The sequence below is a fragment of the Amblyraja radiata genome, chromosome 8, assembly GCF_010909765.2.
Source record: "Amblyraja radiata isolate CabotCenter1 chromosome 8, sAmbRad1.1.pri, whole genome shotgun sequence".
NCBI lineage: Eukaryota > Metazoa > Chordata > Chondrichthyes > Rajiformes > Rajidae > Amblyraja > Amblyraja radiata.
In genome coordinates, this window is record NC_045963.1 from 36,432,150 (window position 1) to 36,447,571 (window position 15,422).

A 15,422-nucleotide genomic window follows, 5' to 3' on the forward strand; every position below is an offset into this window, starting at 1 on the left:
CTAATTGTTTCCTAAACGTTGCAATAGTCCCAGCCTCATCTCCCTTCTCTGGCAGCTTGTTCCCTACACCATCACTCTTTGTGTGAAAAGATTACTCCCTCAGATTCCTATTAAATCTTTTCCCCTTCATCTTAAACCCATGTCCCCTGATTCTTGATTTTGCTACTCTGGGCAAGAGACTCTGTTGTTCTACCCAATCTATTCCTCTCATGATTTTATTTATGATTTTATGAATTTTAAATATTCTGGGGCAAAGAGACCTGAGAGGAACCTTTGCACTGCAACATTCCTGTGCTGGAACCACAAATGGTGCTCAGAATCTCATTGAATAATTGTAACATCCTTATTACACATGGAATCCATCGTGTAGGACTGCTTAAAGAGGAGCAAAAGCACACAGGAAAGCACTAAGTACCTTGAGAGTCTATGCCAGCACTGAGATGATTTGCAATCAGTGAAAGCAGCACAGTAGATACCACTAACATTATTTGGATGAGGAATGTTAGTTTTCAGTAGATAATTCTTCTTGTTCTAGTCTGAAGGGGTCTCGATCCAAAACGGCATCTATTCTTTCTCTCCAGAGATGCTGCCTGTCACACTTAGTTACTCCCACATGTTGTGTCTATCTTCATTTTAAACCAGCACCTGCAGTTCCTTCCTACTCATCTGGTTCACTGAATTGTTGGAGTAACTATGCCTTTATCACAAGGCTGTGCTGTTCAGATTCAAATACATTATTATTCAGAGCAGCAGAATTAAGTTGCAACACTTTATATTTTACAACTTATCTTAACGGAATCTCTGATGATACAGGACTGTTGATTGTTCCCCTGACCTGGCTTTGGAAAAAGAGAGCAAGGATTAGCACATGGTAAAGATAAAGCCCTTCTTTTATATATATCAGATAAGACAGCAAATGATTACACATTTAAACACTAACCATATTCCTGGGTAAATTTGGGATTGTTTTGTCTACAGCAATTAGAAAAAAGAATATCATTGCAGAAAATCCAGATGAGACAAACCAGATTGAGATAAATTTTAAAAATACTTCCTTTGCAATTTCTTAAACTATCACTTGATATTCACGAGATTGAGCTAAAAATAATTTAATTCTATGTAGTAACTAGTTTCTAATTGCTTTTGTAGTCGTTCCAGCACTAAATGTTGCTCATTGTTCATTGTATCAGAAAAACAAGTGCTATTGAAATAGGTGGAGTCTGAACACTGCCCTTCGAACGTTTGAAATATTGTGGTACCATTTCTATGCCTGTTATATGGCTGACTTAGTTTAGTGTAGTTTAAAGATACAGTGCGGAAACAAGCCCACCGGGCCACCAAGTCCGTGCCGACAAGCGATCCCCGCACACTAACACTATCCTACAAACATTAGGAACAATTGACAATTTTACCAAGCGTATTAACCTACAAGCCCGTACCTCTTTGAAGAGTGGGAGGAAACCGGAGATCCCGGAGAAAACATATGACAATACATATGACAATAAAGTATGTGTTGGAAGGAACTGCACATGCTGGTTTAAACTGAAGATAGACACAAAATGCTGGAGTAACTGGAGTAAGAAGCAGCGTCTCGACCTGAAATGTCACCCATTCCTTCTCTCCAGAGATGCTGCCTGGCCCGTTGAGTTACTCCAGCATTTTGTGATAATAAAGTATTGTTGAATCATTGAATCATTATGTAACAACGGTGTCATTTTGCATTGGTTTACACACTTTGATTAAAAATAATAAAAAGATAAAAAGTAATTACTCTGTATGTTGACATTGAAACCACCACACATGTCCAAAGTCCATGTTGATTTGTGGCAGCTTCAACACCTTCTCATTTGTAATTGGAGGAGCTGATAGCCTCAAGTAACCTGTGTGATATCACCAAAAGTAAACAAAGTAGTTCAAAGTCTTTGTTAGTCTAGTTGCAGAAGGAAAGGGGCTGGTTTCAGTTAAATAAATGTCTGGCAGGGCATTATTTGCAAGCTCAGGGTTTGGCTGTTTGACTCACTGTGCAGGATGCCACCTCCATGGTGATGACAAAGTGAGTTTTCCTACTTGGCCGACAGAAGAAAGCTGCTTTTGTGCTCCCATGTTCTTTGTTGGTGTCCCTGTGCCTGAAATGACCGATCTCTTGAAATCTGCAAATAACTGAAAATGCAGTGCATGTTTTCATGTAAAAGATAGACACAAATTGCTGGAGTAACTCAACGGGTTAGGCAGCATCTCTGGAGAAAAAAATGGATGGGTGATGTTTCAGGTTGGGACCCTTCTTAGGCACAAAGTGCTGGAGTAACTCAATGGGTCAGGCAGCAGCCTTGGTGAAAAAAGATGGATGATGTTTCAGGTCAGGACCCTTTGACCCGAAACATCACCCATCCCTTTTTTTCCAGAGATGCTGCCTGACCCACTGAGTTACACCAGCACTTTGTGTCTGTCTTTGTTATAAACCAGCATCTGCAGTTCTTTGCTTCTGTGTGTTTTCTTGTGATTGGTAGCTGGGAAGACCAAGAGAATAATTAGCCCACCAATCTTGAAGAAGGTTCCCGACCGTTGAAAAAGTTATCTGTCTGTTTCCCTCCGCAAATGCTGCCTGACCCATTGAGTTCCTCCAGCAATTTGTTCTTTGCTCAAGATTCCAACATCCGTAGATTCTCCGTTGCACATCTTGATATTGGTCATGGTAAATTTTTATGGGGTTTGCTGCTGACTCTTTGACACTTATTCACTCAGAGCAGGTGGCACTTGGCTGCAATATTTAAAAAAAGCAAAAGCAAAAAAAAATTGCTGCCCTTGTTGTTTTACAGCAACAGTTTGACACAAGTAAATGATTAAACATAGACATTACCCTCAAAAAACACTGGCACCATTTCACAAAAATTGCAATCTACACGTTCACGAGAGGCACAGGACCTGATCTTTGGCACTACCCTAGTTGCAATAAAGGTGTTTCTTCTTGAACTCATAACTTTAAGCTACAGTGGCGTATTTTTAGTTTGTTTAGTTGAGTTGAGTTGAGTTTAATTTAGTTTAGTTTAGTTTAGTTTAGTTTAGTTTTAGTTTAGTTTAGTTTAGTGAAACTGACCCGTGGAAACAAACCCTTTGACCCACCGAGACCGCTCCGACCAGCGATACACTAATTCTATCCTACACATTAGGGACAATTTACAGAAGACAATTAACCTGCAAATTGGCACATCTTTGGAATGTGGGAGGAAACCAGAACACCAGGGGAAACCCACGCAGTTACAGGAAGACCGTACAAACACCGTACAGATAGTGCCCGCAGTCAGGATCGAACCTGGCTCTATGGCACTGTAAGGAAGCAACTCTACCACTACGCCACTGTGCCGCCCTATTTTTGTTTGTATTTTAATTATACCAGAAGTGAAAGAAGAAATTATATGAAAAATAAAGGAAGAAATAGTTTACAGCAAAATTGATTAAAAAAATAAGCTCCTAATTCAGGTTCGATAACATTGTATACTGGGTCAATTGAAATGTTTAGGAGTGGGGTTATCCCTTTGGAGGGCAAAGCTCCAGCTCTCCATTGCCCTTTCCATTGAAAACATGTTTCCCGTTAAGCCTTACACATGCCCTAGCTCTAATTTTAAAACAATGTCATCTTATTCTTGTAAACATTTCCTTGATAATCCCTTTTGCATTCTCAGATCCCAGTAGCCAAATATTCTTCCTTCCTTCCTAAAAGGCATTCAACAGCATAACTTTATGTTGTCACCCACTCTTGCATTTTAATACATCAGGCCTGCAGCTATGCGCAGTGGCTGGCCTGGCTCACCGCTGCGAAGGTGGACTCAGCGGGCCACTGCCTGCAGGGGATGCTCGGAAGCCACCAAGCTTGGCCCCGAAGACTGGAGAGTTGAGGAGGAAGGAGCTGCTGGCGACGACAGATGACAGGAGTGGGCTGGTAGGAGAGGGACCGGGATGTTGCCTCCAGCACCATCAAGGTCGGTTGCAGGAGGCCGCCCCTCAGGACACAAAGTCGGTCGGGCAAGGAAAGGGACATTGGTTTGTGGTTTGAGTCGGTCGGGGATGACAGAACAAGCTCTGCAGCAGCCTTGGGTTTACCTGGGTTTACATGGATTGTGGGAGCTCCAGCACATTGAGCACGTGGACAGGACTTTGGACTTTTTCTTTTTGAAAATGGGGCCAAAATATGGCGACTCTTGCATGTGTCAGCTATTCAAAGAGAATTTCACTGTGCAGTGTATACGTGACAATAAAGAACCGTTGAACATTGCACCAATGGACCATAACTAATATTGACAAAGCTCAATAGCCTTGTTTTATTTCCAAACTCACAAGCAGTCCTGCAACATATGTTGTCATAGAAACGTGAAGAATTTTCAAGGTACTATTTTAACACCTTTTCTACAACAGCAGAAGAAGATGCACCCTGGATGTAGGTGGTTTGGTTTAGTTTAGAGATACAGCGTGGAAACAGGCCCTTCAGCCCACCAAGTTTGTGGCGACCTGCGATGCCTGTACCCATACACTGGCACTATCTTACACATTAGGGACAATTTACAATTTTTACCGAAGCCATTAAACCTACAAATCTGTACATCTTTGGAGTGTGGGAGGAAACCGGAGCTCCCGGAGAAAACCCACGCAGGTTACAGAGAGACAATACAAACTCCATACAGACAGCATCGGTAGTCAGGATCAAACCAGGGTCTCTGTGCTGTAAGGCAGTAGCTCTACTGCTGTGCCTCTGTGCTGGCAGAGCCTGGCATTTGTCAAGGAGATGATGCAAAAAATTCAGATTGTTATCCTTGTTGGCACAGGAGAGGAGTTGAGGTCAGTAAAGTTCAGCCAAAATACTCAATGAGTTCTTAACCGCTCTGTCCATACCATAATATTAAAAATTGATATACCTATGACACAAGGAGCTCTAACAAAGTGTATCTAGTTCATTCAAGAATGACAGGAAATGGATAGGTATGAGAGGCAAAATGGTGCAAAACCTCTCCCAGGATAGAAATGTCAAAAACTAGAGGGTATAGCTTTAAGATTAGAGGGTGGTGGGTGCCTGGAATGTGCTATCTGAGGTGAAGATGGTGGGCAGACACAATAGTGGCACTTAATAGGGTTACATATATGCACATGGATATATGCAGAGAATGAAGGGATATAGATTATATGCAGGCAGGTAAAAGTTGGTCTTGGCATCATGTTCAACACAGGCTGTGCAGGCAGAAGGGCCTGTTGCTTTGTTTTATGTTCTATGTTCAATTTTTAAGGTGGGAAGGGAAAAGTTTAATGAAGATGTGTGGGACAAATGTTTTACACAGAGTGTGGTGGGGGCCTGGGACCCCCTGCCAGGGGTGTTGTTGGAGGCAGATATGATAGCGGCATTTAAGAGGCTTTTAGATAGGCACATTGAAGTGCAGGGAATGTCTCTGTACTGGACACTGCACAATGACAATAAAGATTGAATCTGAATCTGAATAGAGGGATATGGATTATGTACACATGCAGATTAACTTGGCATCATGTTTGACTCAAACATGTGGGCCTAAGTGCCCATCCCTGTGCTGTACTGTTCTACATTCCATTTTTCTCTGTGTCTATGTGTTGATGTATGACTATTAAACTGTAACCTAAATAATGCTGCAGCCTGAAAAACAGTTTGTCATATAGCACAATGTGCAAAGGCCTTTAAACAACAATCGTTGTCCACAATTGCAATGGAGAGCTTCCAAACTTCTTATTTTCTTTCCTTCTCTTCATTAGCCAAACAGGGCTCAGCTTTGTAGGATGGTGTCCACAATCTATTATCTCAATCAGTCAGCAATCTTCATGTGTAGGAGTAGCCAGCTATGATCGGAAGATTAGCAGAACCACAAAGTGTAAAACTGCAAATAGAGAATGGATTAAAATAATGACTTTGTTATTTAAGATTATGTTCATTGTAGAACTGCAACAATCGTAATCTCCTCACTTCTATTTTTATCAGTCACCTGTTGTTGGGTAAGCAGTCAGGACCTTAGGCACAGCAATGTTTATTCATCTATTTTCATCTGCAAATATGAATACAGACAGTGTCTGACTTCTAACAAACAGCAGATGGGATCAGCAGATCTTTATCACATTCTACAAACATTGCATTTTTTCAAAGCCAATTCTGCCCTACCTAAGCTAGGTTAAAGGGAGTATTGAAAATATAACAAATATTCATGTCAGAAGGTATATGTGCACTGAAGAAGACTCAAGGCACTGAAGAACAGTGAGGGGAGATTAGCTGAACACTGTGAATGAAGTATTGTGGATAGAGGCATAAAGTCAAACAGTGTGGAAACAGCTCCTTCGACCCAACTTGCCTACACCGACCAACATGACCCATTTACACTTGTCCCATTGCCTGCTTTTGACTCATATCCCTCTAAAGCTGTCCTAACCATGTACCTGCCTAATTGCTTCTTAAACATTGCGCAGCACAGAAGCTGCGGTGGCGGCAGCAGCAGCAGCAGCGGCGGAGACCCGACTCGGCCCTGGAGTTGCGGCGGAGGCAGCGACCACCCGCGGAGTTTGAACCGTCGCCTCGGCGCAGAGGGAGAACAAAGGGGGAAGAGACAGAGACTTTAAGATTTTGCCTTCCACCACAGTGAGGAGGTGTTTGGTGAACTCACTGTGGTGGATGTTAAATTTGTGTTGATTGTGTGTTTTTGCCATTTTTAAAAATTATATGTATGACTGCAGGGAAACAAAATTTCGTTCAGACCGAAAGGTCTGAATGACAATAAAACGAATCTAATCTAATCTAATCTAATCTAAGATAGTCCCTGCCTCATCTAGCTCCTCCAGCAGCTCATTCCACACACCCACCTTTATGTGAAAATGTTAGCCCTCAGTTTCCTATCAAATCTTTCCCCCTTGACCTTAAACCTGTGCCCTCTGGTTTTCGACCAGCCTACTCTGGGCAAGAGCCTACTTGCGTTTACCTGCTCTATTCCTCATGATTTTATACACCTCTATAAGATCACCCCTCACCCTCCTGCACGCCAGAAAATAGGGTCCCAGCCTGCTCAACCTCTCCCTATAGATTGGACCCTCGAGTCCTGGCAACATCCTTTGTAATTCCTCTCTGCACCCTTCCCAACTTAACAACATCAACATCATATCCACCAGATCAGAGGTCTTTGCTGGATTGGAAGCAGTTAAATTAATTTACTGATAACAAATATTATTAATGATGACAACTGGGTACATGGATATATTTATGGCTTCTTGGTGCCAGATTTACTCAGTGGTCTTACTCTTGCCATCGGGCCTGAAGGCTATGAACTCAAGGTCACTCTTCACCCCTGATAGGACTGGTATGAGGAATATTGCACCATCAAACATACTGTTTTATTTAGATGAGATAGAAAACCAGGGCCATATCAATATTCACAGCTGTATGTAAAAACACATTCATGGCCTATAGCACTACTTGAAAAGCAGCAGAGTTGTATCAAGACTTTCTTAAGTTCAGCTCACCATGAAAATAGAAATCTGATCATATCTATGTTTGTGGGACTTTGCTAATTTCAAGTTTCCCTTCATTAAAGCAATTACACTCTGAAGGTAATTTATTGGCTGTGCACCATATAATGCTGCCCTGAGGTTATGAAAGGCTCTGTATTCTTCCTTCATAATATCTCAATGTGAAATAATAAGCACGGATTCAGAAGGAAAGATACCTACTTGATAACATTCCTCACCTTGAGAATGTTAAGAGCAAAATAAGGCATGTTCCTGGCACACAGGCCAAATCCACACCTCCATGCCGGAGCAGGCAAAATGAGTAGGAAGGAATCGCAGATGCTAGTTTATAAGATCATAAGGTCATAAGGCTTGGATAGAGTGGATGTGGAGAGGATGTTTCCATGAGAATACAGAGCCTTTCATAACCTCAGGGCAGCATTATATGGTGCACAGCCAATAAATTACCTTCAGAGTGTAATTGTTTTAATGAAGGGAAACTTCCATGAGAGTATAGAACTAGAGGTCATAGCCTCAGAATGAAAGGACATTATTTTAGGAAGGAGATGAGGAGAAATGTCTTTAGTCAGAGGGAGGTGAATCTGTGGATATATTTGCCATAGAAGGCTGTGGAGGCCAAGTCAGTGGATATTGTTAAGGCAGAGATAGATAGATTATTGATTAGTACAGGTGTCAGAGGTTATGGGGAGAAGGCAGCAGAATGGGGTTAGAAGGGAGAGATAGATCAGCCATGATTGAATGGCGGAGTAGATTTGATGGGCTGAATGGCCTAATTCTGCTTCTATTCCTTATGACCTTATGACATGATAATATCATATCCACTGATGTGGCCTCCACAGATTCACCACCACCCACAGATTATACTGAAGATGCAGGTGTAACTCAGCGGGTCAGGCAGTATCCCTTCCTTTCTCCAGAGATGCCGCCTGATTTGCTGAGTTTCTCCAGCATTTTGTGTCTATCCTCACTTCCACACATTCAGGAACAGCATTGTGAACACAGAAGTGCATCAGGAGAAAATAATGGAAGAATATGATGTTACAAGCTTCAAGAAGGCACAAGATCAATTTTGGATTTAGCTATGAAGTGCATAAGCCTATAGATTGAGAAAGAAAAGTTAGGATTGGTGATAGTTAAATAAATTTAAAGAATTTTGATGGGTACTGTTGCTTATGTTGCTTATTGAAATTGTTGCTTATGTTCTGTTACATATTTAACCCATAAGCCACAATTTCAAAACATGGTTTAAGTCTTCTTAAAATCTTACAATTGAAAATTTTACAGAGTGTATGCTCAAATGGATAGGGGAAAATAAATGGGCCTGATGGTTATTATAATATTGATTTTATATGTACTTTGAACTGCTAAGAAGGCAATTTCAGCTGTTGAAAGACATGGGTGATGTTTTCAGCACGTCCCTGTACTCAACACTTCTCTGTACTCCAGCGATGCTGCCAAACCCACTGAGTTGCTCCAGCACTTTGTGTCTTTTTTATGTTAGGTCACTGGGAATAGTGACAAAACTCATAGGACTCAACAAATCCAATTTTAATCCTCACACCTTATTTAAAGGTATATTTGTAACCATCCATCCATACATTCTAAACTTTTGTAAATGCAAGTCAAGATTTGATTTAGTCCATCCACAAGTGTAAAGTGGTACTGATTTTGGTTGATCAGCCATGATCATATTGAATGGCGGTGCAGGCTCGAAGGGCCGAATGGCCTACTCCTGCACCTATTTTCTATGTTTCTTTGTTTACTATGTTAGGTTCATTATTGTCACGTGTGCCGAGCTACAGTGAACAGCTTTGTTTTGCCTGCTATCCAATCAGATCGGATTATACTATACATAAATTGAATCAGGTCAAACTCGAGTACAATTGGTAGAGTAAAGAGAAAATACAGATTGCCAGACATAGTTCTCAGCTTTGTAGCGCACCAGTTCCTTAGACAAGTCCAATGGCTGCAATGCAGTGAATACCATTGAAATGGTGCTAGATTTACTGCTAGAAAAGAGGTTGAAAAGGGCAGAGTGATTGTAGTGGATGATGGTGGATCCTCCTCCTCGTTGATTGGACTGATCACCACACTCCAGTGTCATCTTAACTTCCCTCCAACGAGAGATGATTGGTCTCAACATCACAAGTCGCTCTGGTTATTAATCCAACATAGCCATGTCTTGGCATCAGGCATTATATTATGGACCAAGAAGATATTAGACAATAGACAATAGACAATAGGTGCAGGAGTAGGCCATTTGGCCCTTCGAGCCAGCACCGCCATTCAATGTGATCATGGCTGATTATCCCCAATCAGTACCCCGTTCCTGCCTTCTCCCCATATCCCCTAACTCCGTTATCTTTAAGAGCCCTATCTAGCTCTCTCTTGAAAGCATCCAGAGAACCTGACTCCACCACCCTCTGAGGCAGAGAATTCCATAGACTCACAACTCTCTGTGAGAAAAAGTGTTTCCTCGTCTCCATTCTAAATGGCTTACTCCTTATTCTTAAACTGTGGCCCCTGGTTCTGGACTCCCCCAACATCAGGAATATGTTTCCTGCCATTATTTGAAGAAGAGTATGGAAGAAGTCATAGGAGCCTGAAAACAATAACATCCAGGTTCAGGAACAGTTTCTTTCCAACAACCATCGGGCTAACATACAATACAAACCTCAATTAAACAACAAACTATAAATTGTTTTGATTGCACTTACATCTTTGGGCTTAGTTTTTGTTTTGCACTATATTGTGTTTTTTAAATTTATTTAACTTTTTTTTGTCATTTCTTATGGTATCTACTGTGTACTATATTTACATACCGTTCACCATTGTGTGCAGATGTCGAGAAGTGTGTTCAGCTCTGGCTGAACAACATCTAATCTTGTGTATGGACTTGATAAGAACACATACCTGTTGTGCTGCTGCAAGTAAGAATTTCATTGTTCTGCTTCGGGACATATGACATTAAAACACTCTTGACTTAAAATATCACAGGAAGTAGTTTTTGTCATACGTAGACAGTGGTATTTAGAGATAGCTAGGTACATGGATTAGATAGGTTTAGAGGGATATGGGCCAAACAGGCAGGTGGGACTAGTGTAGATGGGCTATGTTTGTCAGTGTTGGCGGGTTGGGCCAAACGGCCTGTTTCCACGCTGTGTGACTCTATGACTATGATAACATAGGATAATCTAGGACAGAGGTTGGGCACCTTTGGGTTCAGCCTGCATGAGCAAATTAGAGGGAGTGCAATCCAAATCTTGATACACTCTGCAAATTGACACCCTCATGGAATTTAATCTTCATTGCTTGCATATGATTAACGCAGCATTATGTAATTCAGCAAAAGATATGTTATACATTAATTTCAACCAAATCCAAAGCAGCTGGTCAAAATGCCTTGATAAGCAATTCAAAATAAAAATGCACTTCAGTATGAGACATTCAGTCACACAAAAGCATCCTGGTTTTATTACACAAATCAGCCTCGAGCAATCGTTGATTGATTTTTAATGATGATTATTCTAAAAAGAAATGTTTATCTTCTATGTCACAACTGAACTACGTAAGCACTGCCATTAAAAAAATCTACAGCACTCTGCTTTTATCAGCAGAGGTTCCATCATGATCCTAGCCCATAATTCCTCAAAGTGCAGTCAGCAGCAGGGCCGATATGATAAGGAAGAGTCAAGGCTGAACATTGGCACATTTCTCTATTTGTTGACTGCTGATATAACAAAGAGCTGTCAGGAAAATGGAGTCATAAGATTTTTTGAGTTGGTTCAAAATGGCCATAGCTTATTCTGCAGATTAATTGTGGACTTGGGTTAGGGGTGGTATTATTTTACAGTTTGTTGTGAATGGTCATGGAAGTTTTCGGATTCTCATGAAACCACATTTTCCACGAGATTTTCCATTGCTTTTATAATAAAATATAGGAAAGCTTAGAACATCAATTTCCTACACTGAATTCATCATATCAGCAACTCTAGTCTTATCCAGTGAATATCTGTGCAAATGGCTAATAGCAGCTAAATTTGATTATATTAGTCTGGAAAATGCTATAACTCCAATGTTCTTGGTTTAATAGATATAAGTAGATATACACAAATACTGCATGGTTCATTTTGTGTAAACTCACAACCTGGAATTTATAATTTCATGTTCAAAGGTTATAGGAGCAGAATAAGGCCATTCGGCCCAATAAATGTCTACTACACCATTCAATCATGGCTGATTTGACCTTCCCTCTCAACCCCATTCTCCTGCTTCCTCCCCATACATCCCGACACCAAAGAATCTGTGAATCTCTGCTATTTTTTGTTATTTTTGCAAAAATAACTTGAATGACCAACTCACAACTGCAATGATAAAATCAGATTTCATAGATTGTATACACAAAATGACAATTTTACATTTTCTTAGAACACATAAGTTTGGGCCAAAGGACTTGTTTCTGTGCTGTATAAATCTATGACTCTGTTACTTTCTAATTGAGTGGCAGTTCTTTACAGACATAACTAGCTCGAGTCTAGGAAGTAGCTTTGGTTAGTACGGATTAATGAGAAAGCATGGGGGAAGCTTTTAACTTGCAAATGCACTAACCAAAGTCAAGAGGCATAAGCTATTTTCATGTTAAATTAGACAAATGCTTGAAGTACCCTATGTGTGCTCCTGGATCAGTCTGCTTCAGGAAATGGGTGCACAGGGTGAGTTGGGGTGCAGAAGAAGAAATAATTAACCCCACAATTGGAGTGGCTAAATGCCATAGAGTAATTGACACAGAAACAAGCCCTTTGGCCCAACTCTTCCATGCCAACCAAAATGACCCATCTAAGTTAGTCCTATTTGCCCGTATTTGGTCCATATCCCTCAAAACCTTTCTTATCTATGTACCTGTCCTAGTGCCTTTTAGAAAGGTTTAGAGGGATATTGAGTCAGTATTTACTTTAATGTCATTTTAACTGAGTACTTACATACACAGAAGAAACGAAAAATTGTTTCTCAATCAGTTCCCATTAGTGCAGTTAATAAAAACAGAATAAATACATACAACTTTAAAATTAAAATTAACATATCTAAAAATAGGCCTAAAATTTGAACTAAAAACAGACATTCAGAACGAACAGTGGCTTTGCTTTGACAGGTGCCTAGCTGTCAAAGTATGGGCGAGGTTAGATGTGTTGGTGTATGATGTATGGGGAGGGGACACAGTCCGTTAACCCATATTTCTGGTATATCAGCCCATTGGTACTGTAGCACACGTCGAGCAAAATAACAACTACATTATTGTATCGCATAACTTATTCATGCAATTTTCACTCTTCCCACTATGACCTGAAATGTCACTTATCCATGTTCTCCAGCAATGCTGCCTGACCGTTTGAGTTACTCCAGCACTTTGTGACTTTTTAAAACACTGATCTCATCTGCTTGCACGTGATCAATATTCTTTCATTCCCCTCCTAACTGCCTGAACTTAAATGTAGGTGCTTTTACCAGGAAATGGGAGAATTTTGTAATACTCTACTTCTCACTCACCATTAAGGCTCTGCTTAATGTCACAGCCCTGTCCTCAAATCTCCATTTTTGATTGCTATTCATTTTTGTTTCATCAACCTTAAAGTTAAAAACAAGTTAATACAAGTTGTTATTGTAAGAAATCCAACCCATGTAAAAAATGCAATATGAAAAAAAATGTGCTGACTGATGGATTGCTTAAGAGTTTTTTTTTAGATACCTGGATCTCTAAAATGCAAGAGTGCACCAGAAACGATGCTAGAAATTGCTGACACATTAAGAGTGTCACCTGTAAATGATGAAGGTGATCGGTAAAGGTTTAGTGGCTGATGGTGGTGGTGGTTGTGATGGGGATTTTAAGTTAGAACCTCTGTGTACGATCAACGGGATGGCATGGTGGCGCAGCAGTAGTGTTGTTGCCTTACATCGCTATTGACCCAGTACAGGTGCTGGCGGTACAAAGTTTGTACGTTCTCCTCGTTACCACATGCGTTTTCCCAGGGTGCTCTGGTTTTCACCCACATTCCAGAAACGAAAGGTTTATGCTTAATTGGCTTTGGTAAATGTTGTAAATTATCCCAAGTGTGTAGGATAGTGCTAGTGTACGGGGATCGCTGGTCGTCTGCATGGTAGGCCAAAGGGCCTGTTTCCGCACTGTATATCTAAACTAAACTAAACTAAACTAAACTAAACTTTCAGTATGTGTCTCCAAGGAAGTCCTCTATCCATTGCCAAAGGCACACCGAGAAATACTCTTTCAAGAAGAGGCAAAATAACATGTTGATTATATTTCCCTAAAACATCAATGCATAGGAACGTGATTTTCATGATGAAAGTATTTTATTTTTGTTTGCTCCCTTATTTATGAAAAATAATAATAAGGCACCTCTATTAATCATTTGCTATGGGCGTACTCCTTTAATCTTGTTCTCTCATGCTTGCCTTGTTTTGAAATTATAAAGAGCAGATGCCTGTATATTGCTCACTCACTGGAGTGCAGTAATGCAAAACAACGCGCCTGTTTTACACGACTGCACAAAAACAAAATAGCCCATGTGCAAGTCACAGTCCAAGAATCACTTTTCTAAACTTAATAAAAGGTTGGTAGTTGCCCAAGTCTCCTCCCACGACAGCTCTTTGTACGAATATGCCACCTTGTTCCAAAATAAAGAGAAAACTTAAGGAGCTCCAGATGCTGGAATCTTGTGAAGAACACCGAGTGCTAAAGTAACTCAGCGGGCAAGGAAACATCTAAAGAGGACATGGATAGGTGAAGTTTCAGGTCCGGGACCCTGAAGAAGCAGCACGACCCAAAACATTGTCCATCCATGTCCTCCAGAAATGCTGTCTGACCCATTGAGCTCCAGCATTTCAGCACATTGTGTATTTCTCCAGACATCTTTCCTCTATCAGCGCCCACATCTAGCACACTGCCTCTCTCACCCATCATGCCATGAGCTTCCTCTTTGTTTGAACCACATGCCTGGAGCTCATTTGTTTCATGTTTGTGTGGCTGGCCATTGATGTCAGAGAGCGAGCCCTATCTAATGAAATTACCCAAAATTAAACCCACTATGAATGTTGCACTTACAGTCTGTGTGTTGCAGCTGAATGATTTCTCTGGGGTTTGAAAGATGATCTGTATAATCGACAGAATGGTCTGAAACAGATAGATCTCTGAAAAGGGTGAAAGAATCCATGAATCTAAAATGCTATTGAGAAGCAGAAGATTAAGAATTACTCACCAAAGCTAAAAGGGTTAATGAGTTGGTGAACTTGTTGATTGTTGCAACAAATAGATGTCTGCTGATGACTTAGTGGCCAGTTGTCCTTTGAATTTAGAGCGAGAAGGGTTATTTCCTGCCTATAATTTGCACAATAATCAGGTTAAATACAGCTCGGTTTAAAACAGTGGTCCTTCTAATGATTAATATATAAATAGTGTGCTTATGTCTGTGTGTGCGCTAGGGGGTGGAGGGCTGTGGAACATGGGGGAGTGCAGCAGGACGTACAATATAACTATCTTTTGACATTTTGCCACTTCTTGGCTGCCCACATTTTTAATTATTTAGCATTTCACAACCTCCAAGATTCTGAAAACAGAAAGCTCCACTGTGGTGTTCTCAAACACATCCATACTCAGACAACCTCTTCCAATAAACAGAGATATTTACTGCATGGTATCAGATTTTCCAATCAGTGGGCCGATAACAGTTGAGACAGTATCGCGAATGAAAGCATCGGCTAGTTGCAAATGCCTCAGTCATGCGGTTGTACAGCATGGAAACAGGCCCATCGGCCCAACATGCCCACACCCACCAACATGTCCCATCTACTCTTGTCACACCTGCCTGTGTTTGGCCCATATCCCTCTAAATGAT

General features: G+C 40.8%; 1 long non-coding RNA gene across 2 annotated transcripts in view; it reads right to left on the bottom strand.

The window, feature by feature from the left end:
• The window catches only part of LOC116975750, a 28,166-nt gene extending 13,198 nt beyond the window's left edge, over window positions 1–14,968 (bottom strand). Inside the window, exons 1-3 of one of the 2 annotated variants that reach the window (XR_004412748.1) lie at window positions 14,787–14,968; window positions 2,021–2,126; window positions 1,772–1,880 (exon numbers count right to left, since the gene is read on the bottom strand). This is a non-coding gene — a long non-coding RNA (uncharacterized LOC116975750). Of the gene's footprint in view, window positions 1–1,771; window positions 1,881–2,020; window positions 2,161–14,786 lie in introns of both variants that reach the window. The other variant, XR_004412749.1, reaches the window with a different exon arrangement.
• Window positions 14,969–15,422: the final 454 nt, after the last annotated feature.